General features: G+C 37.0%; 1 non-coding gene across 1 annotated transcript; it reads right to left on the reverse strand.

Moving 5' to 3' along the window:
• Positions 1-8,557: 8,557 nt before the first annotated feature.
• On the reverse strand, positions 8,558-8,639 carry Trnas-aga. The gene has a single exon. It is a non-coding gene; the product is annotated as a tRNA-Ser (tRNA).
• Positions 8,640-9,918: the final 1,279 nt, after the last annotated feature.

Genomic DNA, 9,918 nt, shown 5'->3' on the forward strand with positions numbered 1-9,918 from the left:
TTATTATCTGTGAATTCGAACTTGTGACATTTGAATTAATCTTCAAGTTTAAGTGATGTCCAAATAATCGGCAATTTTACGAAACAAGAATTCCTTAAAGTTTAGAGGAGTTAATCATTAAGCATGTATGCTTATTCCATCTCTGAGTCTGCTTCATGAGAAGCATATCATCTATATATAAAAGAAAGCCGAAAATCGTGTTAGTTACACCATTTATAACTCGAGAACGGCTCCACCGATTTTAATGATGTTTGTTTTTTTGATTCGCCACAGCCCCGTATAACAGAATAAACATTAAGAAATAGTGAAAGTTGGCGAAAAAAATTGATCTTGATCTTAGGTTTATTTTTTTAGGAGTTGGTTACACTGTAAAACTATCAAGTTGGTCAACACTAGATGATATGTTTTATTTTAAACAAATTAATGACGGAGCCTCTTAACAATATTTAAAATATTTCATTGCTTAAAACATATTTAAAGTACCAAAATAACATTAACATTGCAGAAGAAGAAGAATTTCGTATACACGAAATATGAGCTTATCAACAAAGTGTGCACGAACATGATTGATAACAACAAAAAGCACTAATGGTTGATTGAGCGAGCAATTTTGGCGACTACGAACGAAGACGAAACTTGGTAAATGAGGATCAAATGTATAGTTTGTACTCTGCATTAATTCAACTCTATTGACTGTGTAACAAACAAAGATGAAGTCACCAACTAGCCATCTGAATTTTTAAAGTCCTTAGATGTGCGGGGCTTACCCCACCGCATTTTACGGCTGAAGGTAGATTCGGTGTTCACAATGCTTCGAAATCCAAACCAACTAAAACTATGCAATGGAACGCGTTTGGTTATTAAAAAAACTGATAATCAATGTGATTCACGCGACTATACTCGAAGGAAAATTCAAAGATGAGGAAATTATGATTCCGAGGATTCCCATGATCCCAACTGATAGGCACTTTGAGTCAAAACGAATTCAATTTTCAAGTCGTATTGCATTCGCGATGGCAATTATCGAATCACAAGGTGAGTGTTTGTACCTACTCTGAATCTATAAACGCTATGTTTTTCTCATGGTCAAATATATGTTGCATATTCACGTGTTGGTAAACCATCCGCTTTATTTGTTCTTCGGCCCGACAGCAAAGCAACAAATTTTGTATATCAGAAAGTACTTGACTCAAGTGAATAAAGGCATATGTGTAGGGTAGGCCGGGGCACGTTTACGCATCGGACACTGGGGCAGGTTTTACGCAGTGCACTATTTCCAACCGAGTTATATCTAACGTGCCACAAGTAATGACAATTAAATGCTGCTTCTAGGGGCTATTTTCACGAGATATGGAGTATCAGTCAAGCATCGGGCTGGCGTTGCGTAAACTTGCCCCAAGAACGGGGCAAGGCTTGGACCTCAAAACTTTTTTTACGGTTAAAAAGGTGAATAGGCCCTCAACTGAATTCATGAATTTTTGACTCTATTAACTGCTTTATAAAACCACAATGTCTAATACTTCCTAAGTTTAGACATAAAAATTAGAAAATTCAGTGAAATAAATCCGCGTATACGTAATCCGATCTACCCTATGTAAAATGAAGAAAGAAAATATGTTTCTAGCAAGCCATTAAAATGCTTATTTTTGCAGTTTCATTGAATTTTTTTCTTAATTTATTATAATAAGTCAGAAATTATTAAAATCATTACACCCTCTCTTGATTTAAATATAGTGTAACTAAACTGTTTATTTATAATTAGGCGGTACGACATTCGCCGTGACAGCTAGTCTTTTTATTCGTTCCACTGAAATCATTTGCGTCAGGTCTATCAATTCATACTGGATTGTAGTACCGTCTTCAACAGCTCGCCCATAACATTGGAGCTAATTTTGTATCAAAAGTCGGCAGTTCTAGTCGGATAATAATTTTTGCCTTGATACGGGTCAAGTACTCCATTATGCAGCGTGAATTTTGAGATTCATACCAAAAAGAATCGAATGTCTAAGAGAGATATTCGCAAGGATGTTATCGTGGGATTAAATGCCTCTATAGCTTAATGTAACCCTCAAATTATTTCTATAAGGCGGTGAAGAGTTTTCTAAGCCTACCCGTTTTCTTTGCGTTTAATTGATGCATTCTGTGGCCTGAGGTAAGGAGGCCGAATCCTCCATTTCAAACCTTGCAAGTGGATAATGTGCTGGATGTATAAATCGCTCTGTAGTTCACTCAATATACATCGCTGCGTACATGGCCAACGGAAACTTTATAGCATTGAAAATTACAATTGGTGGCTCTGAATGGTACAAGTGCAACTAAAACTCAAATTTTCCGTGGTGGTTGTAATTGATTAAGCGTTAAGAGCTTTTAAGCTCAAGAGGATGCTCGTTGGTTGCATTTTGTATTTTCTTTCCACCCTCATCTACCTCTTCTGGCATTGGTGGAAAATTTCTAAGCTAATAAAGGACTTAAGATTACATTTCTCGGATTGATATCAAGTGGTAGAGAGTTCAAGAACAGCACTTTCGGAGATTAGTTTGTGAATCAATTTCATAACTACCAGTTTTGGCATAAAAAAACCACTTCCAATCCTCGGAAACTAATATCCCATAAGCGTTTCCTTGTTTACAAATGCGCCAATTCCTCTGGAATTAATGGATTACGTGGCGCGCGCAAAGGAATTTTTTCACCTCCGCTATAAATCTTTATTGAGAATTAAAGTGGATCTGACTCTAACACATTAAAAAATTGTTTCCTTTTTGGTATCCCAAGAAAATATCCTTTATATAATTACATTCGTCTCAAATTTTCCAAAACTTAATTTTCTTGTTACAATATCTTTTAGATTAACTGTTTAAGTAGACCTCTTGCCATTTGATATGGGCAATTCCTAAAAATCATTATTTTCGCTATAAGTTGGGTTGTAATTCCTCAGATTTGGCGTATTATATTTCTTCAATACTTCAGAAAGTATTGACCTCATTATATTCACCTTAAATGCGTTGAAATGTGAACCTGATCGCCAATTTATTATCGACTGTAATAGAGTTTGAAATTATTTTTGTTTATACTTGTGTTAGATATTTGTTTTTCATTTCTCGCTTTTATTTCAATGACTTAATTCGAGTACGTCTTGCAATTTTCTGGCCGAGGAAATTGGTTCATTATTCTTCAAAAGTTGAAACTTCAAATTAAAGTTTAAATCCGCTCGATGTCAATTTTTATTCCGTTGTACTTCTAGTGAAAAGGCTCCGTTTAAATGAAAAGGAGCCTAAGCTCTGAATTTTGGGACATATAGGAAGTGTGAAGTATCGGTAGCGATTGAAAATGTGTAGTTCTTAACACACTATTTTTTCTCAACCACCGAAACCTTTGCAGCCACAATTGAATGTATGTATAAAATCATTGGATACGTACTTACAACACTATTTGGAATAGAAAAATTTCTGCAATCATCTATGACATTGTCGATTGGAGACGGGGGGAGGGATTAAAAATCAAATAAATTGGACGATATGAGTAAAAAAAATATTCCCCTGGAATTGGAAAACCGTACGTACCAGTCGGCTCTCTATCTCGTTTCTGCGTCGGCTGTTCGTATTGGTGCTCATGGATTGAAAAGTTCGCGCCTCATCCTCCGCGCATCGCGGCGACAAACTCCGAGCCGAAGATAAAAGAAATTTAGCGCAAGAGGTGACACTTGGTGAGTTTTCAACTGGGTCAGACACACACACTCTGAGAGAGGAGGGGTGCTGGGAGTGTGCCTCGGCCCCGAAGAGTTGACATATAAGCAGTCGAGAAGCGCCCACTTGGTCGCCGCAAACGTCTCCTTCAGATGCCGCCTCCAACCGCGCCCCTCCCCCATCATCCTCGATGCCAATCGTTCCTTCTCGCCCCTCCGCGTTCTCAAAAGTTATGAGTATATGCTGTCATATATTGTGCTTTGTGCCATTTTTAAAGTACGCTCTTTCTCGCCTTCTTTCAGCCTTAACGTATTTTTTCTTACTCATCGTAATGGCAATGTGAGAAATACAGTAGACTCCAGAGGCGGATTTTGGGAGAGGGTCACAGGGATTATGACCCCCCTCTGAATTTTATTAAATATTTATTGGTTTTTGTTTCCTTTAATGTACATAATTATCCTTGAATACGGTAGATTTCAGTGGCGGATTTAGGGAGGTGATTATAGGAGTCATTATCTCCCTCCAAATTACATTTAAAAAATTCTTTTTTTATTAGTTTAATAGTTTTTCTATCCTTTAATGTCTAAAATTGTTCATTTTTATCTGTTTTTAAGAATAAAAATGAAATTTTAGACTCCAAAATGCGTAAGAAATTGGTACCTATTTTGAAAAATTTTACACGACAGGATTTCCATACTCCCCTGACCCAGGTCATGACCCTTTTCAAATTTGATGCTTACGCCACTGGCGGATTCCCGCTTTTACATGGATTCGACATACGATGGATTCTGCATATGGTTTGGGTTGATTCTGCGAGCTCTTTTTGAAATTTCAATGTCACATAATTTTCTTTCCACTTGCACAATCTTTCATCGATCGTGTTACTCTTCACCTTCTTTACTTACGAAAACAATGTTTAAACATTGCAACATATACATGCACTGTTGTTCTTGAAACTGATTCCTCGTCCGTAAATAATGACAATTCAAAATACGATGTAATTCACTTGACCGTTGGCGCTGTGGAACGGACTTAAATCATATCATCATAACAGTTTATTTTAGGTAGATACTTTTGTGTACAAAATATTGGAAGACACTTATAGGAAGAGAATGATCCACGATTTTAACTCTGATCTATTTTTTGTCACTATTTACGAGTAATTTTTGAAACTTAATATTTTACACCAAATTTTCCTAAATATTGGATTTCCTTAAACATGTTGCATTAATGAAATTCGCTGACCATTATGTTTTACTCTTTTATAGTTTGGAAAATTTGGTTCGATTTGAGGTGAGTGATGTAAAATAACGGAAATACAGTCTACCTGTTTTGATCCCATCTCCCACTCTTATAATAACGTCTGGTGGGAAAGGTTGTCACCCTTGCCATGCCACAGCAAAAAAATTGGTATGCCTTGATCACCGAATCCTTTCATTTCAATGTTTATTCATTGTTCTGCGTGATTCCTATATTTCTCTCAAATTGCTCTGTGCACTTATCCCTCATCGTTAGTTATTATTTATTTATTTTATTCAACTATTTGGGCAGCACAGTAAAGGAAAACGGGCACAGTAGCAAGGATATCAGGAAGCGAATTGCACTAGCAAAGGAGGCGTTCATGAACAGGAAGGAGCCTCTGAGAGGATCGTTATCCAAGATTTTAAAGAAAACGTTAGTGAAGAGTTTGATTTGGGGTGTAGCTCTCTACGGTGCGGAAACGTGGACACTAAGGAAGGAGGACGAGAAAAAATTGGAAGCATGCGAGATGTGGGTATGGAGAAGAATGGAGGAGGTGAAAAGGACGGAGAGGAAAAGGAACGACGAAGTGCTGGATGTGGTTGGCGAGGGGAGGCAACTTATAGATGAGGTGCGGAGGAGACAGAAGGTATGGATGGGAGGAGTACAGCAGGGGGGGGGGGGGGAATTTGAAAATGGTGTTAGAGGGTAGAATTTTAGGGAAACGAGAGAGAGGAAGGAAAATAATAGGATTTTTAGATAGATTGAAAGGGAGTAGGCCTTACAGTGAATTGAAGAAGGCAGTGCTGGAAGGAAAGGGAGGCTCCCAGATTACTTCTTTAGAACTCCATGGAAACCTACCTTAATCGGTAGAATACTATAATAATAATAATAATTTTAACTTCAATCAACACGAAAACACATTGATAGGGTAAATAATTTTCACCATTTATCGTAATTATAATCATAATTCGAAAAGAACTTAATTCACTAATAGTACAATTAATTAGCGAAACAGTCAAGGCCGGCTTAATATCACATACACAATACTTTGCAAATTTATAATCTCGTTAACATCGACACATCTGTCCGCTAGACATTGCCTTCAGTAAGTGTATATTTTATTACTTAAAAGTTTATTGAAAGAGGTACATAGTCGATCAACAGTTGCATTCATACAATAGTATGTATTCACACTTCGTCATCTTCCAGTTTTTCTTGTCACTCTATCAGTCATTCCTGATTTTGAATCATCATGATGGCCAAAGAGTGATTTTGGTCCAAATTCTTCACCGTTGCATATCCCCACATTATTCTTGGTTGAGTCTAGTGTGTTACTTAAATATAGTTGTAAGAAAAATCGCTGGTAAAATCATGAGATGTTGCTTCGTTCATTTTAGCAAAGCTTGCTACAGAATTGATAGGTTCTTCGACCCTCATATTTTTAGATTTTCCCGTTCTCGTTAATTGCAGTCGAAGAAAGCCATGGGAGCCAATACACACGCTCCTTTCTGGAATATAAAACAAATCTTGTTCGTTGAAAATCATTTATTTCGTGCTAAAATATTATAAAGGCATTATTTGTTCATTATATATTTGGAGTGGAAGTAAATAGCTTGCATGGAAGGCCAGGCACGAATGGGATCCTATGCTTCGACATGGTGGATGAATTCTGAGGCCAAGTGGAAATATAGGAGAGAGCCAAATATCTTCTTTTCCGGTTCAGCAATTTGCCGTCAAAGGAATCTATGTACAGTTTCAATCGCATCAGTTTAATGGTCTTCGCGCCTTCGTTAAATCTGGTCTACACTGTAAGACCTCTTAGAGTGGAAAGACGCCATTTTGAGATGAATAAAATTGGATGAAGTAATGGGAGACCTCTTAATCGTACGAGAAATTTTCCTCAAAAATAGTCTTCCTCTTTTAAAAATAATGCCCTTTGTAAAATTTTATTCTAATTCCAACTTGTCGGAGTGGACCTAAGTATCTTTTTAACACAACCAACAATTCTTAACTCAGGTTAAGATGTCTGAGACTCCCACTAACAAATAGCATATCGGAAGCAAGAACCCTTATTGTTTATCAAGGTGTGTTTGGAATTCACTCATTGTTTTTTTTTAATTAATCATCAAATGATTTTTAGTATGGACTGAACCTGAGTTCGCATGGTCGGTCATTGTTTGCTAAAGAAACCGCTGTAAAGTAAAAAAAAATGTTATTGTTATGTAATTAACTGAATGGTTAATTTTTATTGTTGCAAACATATAGATTTTTGTATGTTTTTTTATTGATGTCATTTTCGGCGAAGTCCTTTGCGTAATGCAACGTGATCCTTTCGTTATAATTATTTTAATAAGTTTTTCATTTTCACCCGTTTCTTAGCAGTGGAGGCGTGGAATTTCTACTTTTAATGCATATTTTTCCCAAATTAAACTTTCTGCATCAGTAATGGTTACATCCACAATGGTTACATCCACATCAACCTGTTCCGACTTGCTGTAAGGCTCTTTGAAAGCATAAAAAAATATAAGTGTGATAGGATACAGAAAATCCGATTTTGGGAAGCCATAAACTTCTGTGTATGAAACAGAAATCGAAAGTAAACCGAGTAGATCAGGTAAAGAACTATGCTGTTTTTGTGACTCTAGGAACGGAAAGTAGTTAGATACGTCGTTTTTGTACTCATATTTTGAGAATAAGTCTCCATTTCTATGCATCATATGACGTAACTTTTCATATAAAAACAATTCTAAAACCTTAATCAATTCTATCTCAATGGTTTACTATCGCATATTTTTGCAGAAAATTGAAACAATTGATGCTTTATCACTGTACATGAAAAAGTGAATCTTTCTTAGAAAAAAAGACCATGACAACTTCCGTGCGACGTGAAGTACATATATTTGTGAATAATGAGTACAGGATTACGTTTGATATCTTTCGAGTATAATTACCTATGTCGCAAATTGCTAATAATGAATACGTGACAGTAAAAATATGGATTAGCTTGGATAAATAGTGTGTTTACTGTCAACATGAAGTTAAAGGTCTTAATAGATGCAAAAAATTTAGTTTTAAGCTTAGGCTTATTTTTTTAGTGGATGTGAAACACGAAATATAAAAAGTCGGTCGTGAGTCTTATGTTTTCTTAGACACGGGTTAGTTATTTCAGTACCACTTCAGTTGCTAATTATCGTCACTGATATGGTATTTTCCACTTTTTCTCACTTAACAATACTTGTTTTAAAAAATGGCGTGAAGCGACCTATGCGCGGGGGAAGCCGGTGGAAATTAGGAGACACTCACTTCACTTTACCTGGTGGAAACGTAGAAATAAACCAAAGCTATGCACTTCAATTATTTTTCACTGAGATTTTAGATGCGCGAATGGGAATTTTAATAGAATTTTTCTTTGGTTTTCTCTTTTTACTTTCTCTCTTCTTCTGCACCTTTACTCTTACTTTTCCATAATTAGCTGAAGGAAAGCTGAACTAATACTTCTCATTAAAAAAAAGTACGGTGATGTGTTTAAGCAGAAGTTACTCTCGGTCTTTGGATGAATTATTGTCGACGGCATGCGTGATTATTATCGTCACTGCTGCGTGCTGGTTCGATAAATATAGGAAAAAATTATTCGCAGTCGGTAGGATTCGAACCTACGCTCCCAGAGGGAATCTGATTTCTAGTCAGACGCCTTAACCACTCGGCCACGACTGCCTTATCTGTTGTAGTGCACACTATGTGTCCAGTATAATCAATAAGGTTATGGTATTAATTTTTCCGTCTGATATTTCAATTCCTAAGATTTCACAATTTTTACGCTTACATGACGCAGCACTCGTTATCGATGGGTCGCGTTCCATTTCTTTCAGCTCCTATTGTCCAGAATGATTTTTCTAAACTTATCAATGGTACGCATTGGGTTCATGAATAGAAATGTATTGTTGAATGACATGTGGTAATGTTTAATTGGAGCCTATTTACCGTTGGATATGTCGAGTCAGCGTTTTCTTCCCCATCTGAAGGAGAGATTTGTGCTACGGCTCAATCCTGTGTTGAAGTATTCTAAATAAGTTAGAAATGATGGCAAATTGCCCATTCACATATCTCTACGGTGTAATAGGTTTCCAAATGTAGAGAAAGCGGTTGGATGAATTATGCGATGGCGAAACTAAAGCTCGGAAAATTTCGCGTTAATTTTCACCGCGCGCGTAAGACTCATGTGGTACTCCCACGCAGCTCCTGTATTCAGCTAAGGTCCTCTTCATTCCTCTCCAGTCTTATGATTTCAAGACTTTCGTAACACCTAGCGCCTCAATAATGCCTTGAGGCCTCCGTGCAACGCATCTAATATAAATTTTTGCCGGCGCTGCCGGATTATCTCCGAGACGAAAGGACGTGGTCGGGCGATTGGGTCGTCGAACTCACGCTGCGGTGCTATTGCGAAAAGTGAAAAAAAGATGACTGCCACACAAACGCTCCTATCGCACGCGCTCTGTTCTCTTTCATACATAGGTGGCGTGGCTCACCTACTTTCGACTCCTTATATTTTGATCGAGAACGGGGCACGTCATGACAACCTTGGAATCGTATTCTGGTCATGAGGAGCTTTGTTGTGAATTGGTAGCCCAATTGACGTTCTCAATGCATAACCCTTTTGGCTACTGTCACTGATATCCTGCTGATTGCAATCTACCCTATTTCGTGGATGAAAGAGTTGTGGGGAAAAATATTTATTAATGAAATCAGCGTGTGTTCTGCTGTCATTGCTCCGCTTTTTAGAGGTTTGTAATTTTTAAGAAGACATAGTTTCTATAAATTCTATTCGAAAGCGCTTTTAGGCTATAATAATCGAAATGAATTGTTCTTCAATTTTATTCAAGGCCTAAGCTAAGTTCTATGCCATCTTTTGCTTTCATTATTTGCGATTTCACTATATACCAATTCAGTTTTTGCTGGCTACTTTGAATATTATCATTCCAGATGCGTTGAATGG

Source organism: Ischnura elegans, chromosome 5, assembly GCF_921293095.1.
Source record: "Ischnura elegans chromosome 5, ioIscEleg1.1, whole genome shotgun sequence".
Lineage (NCBI taxonomy): Eukaryota > Metazoa > Arthropoda > Insecta > Odonata > Coenagrionidae > Ischnura > Ischnura elegans.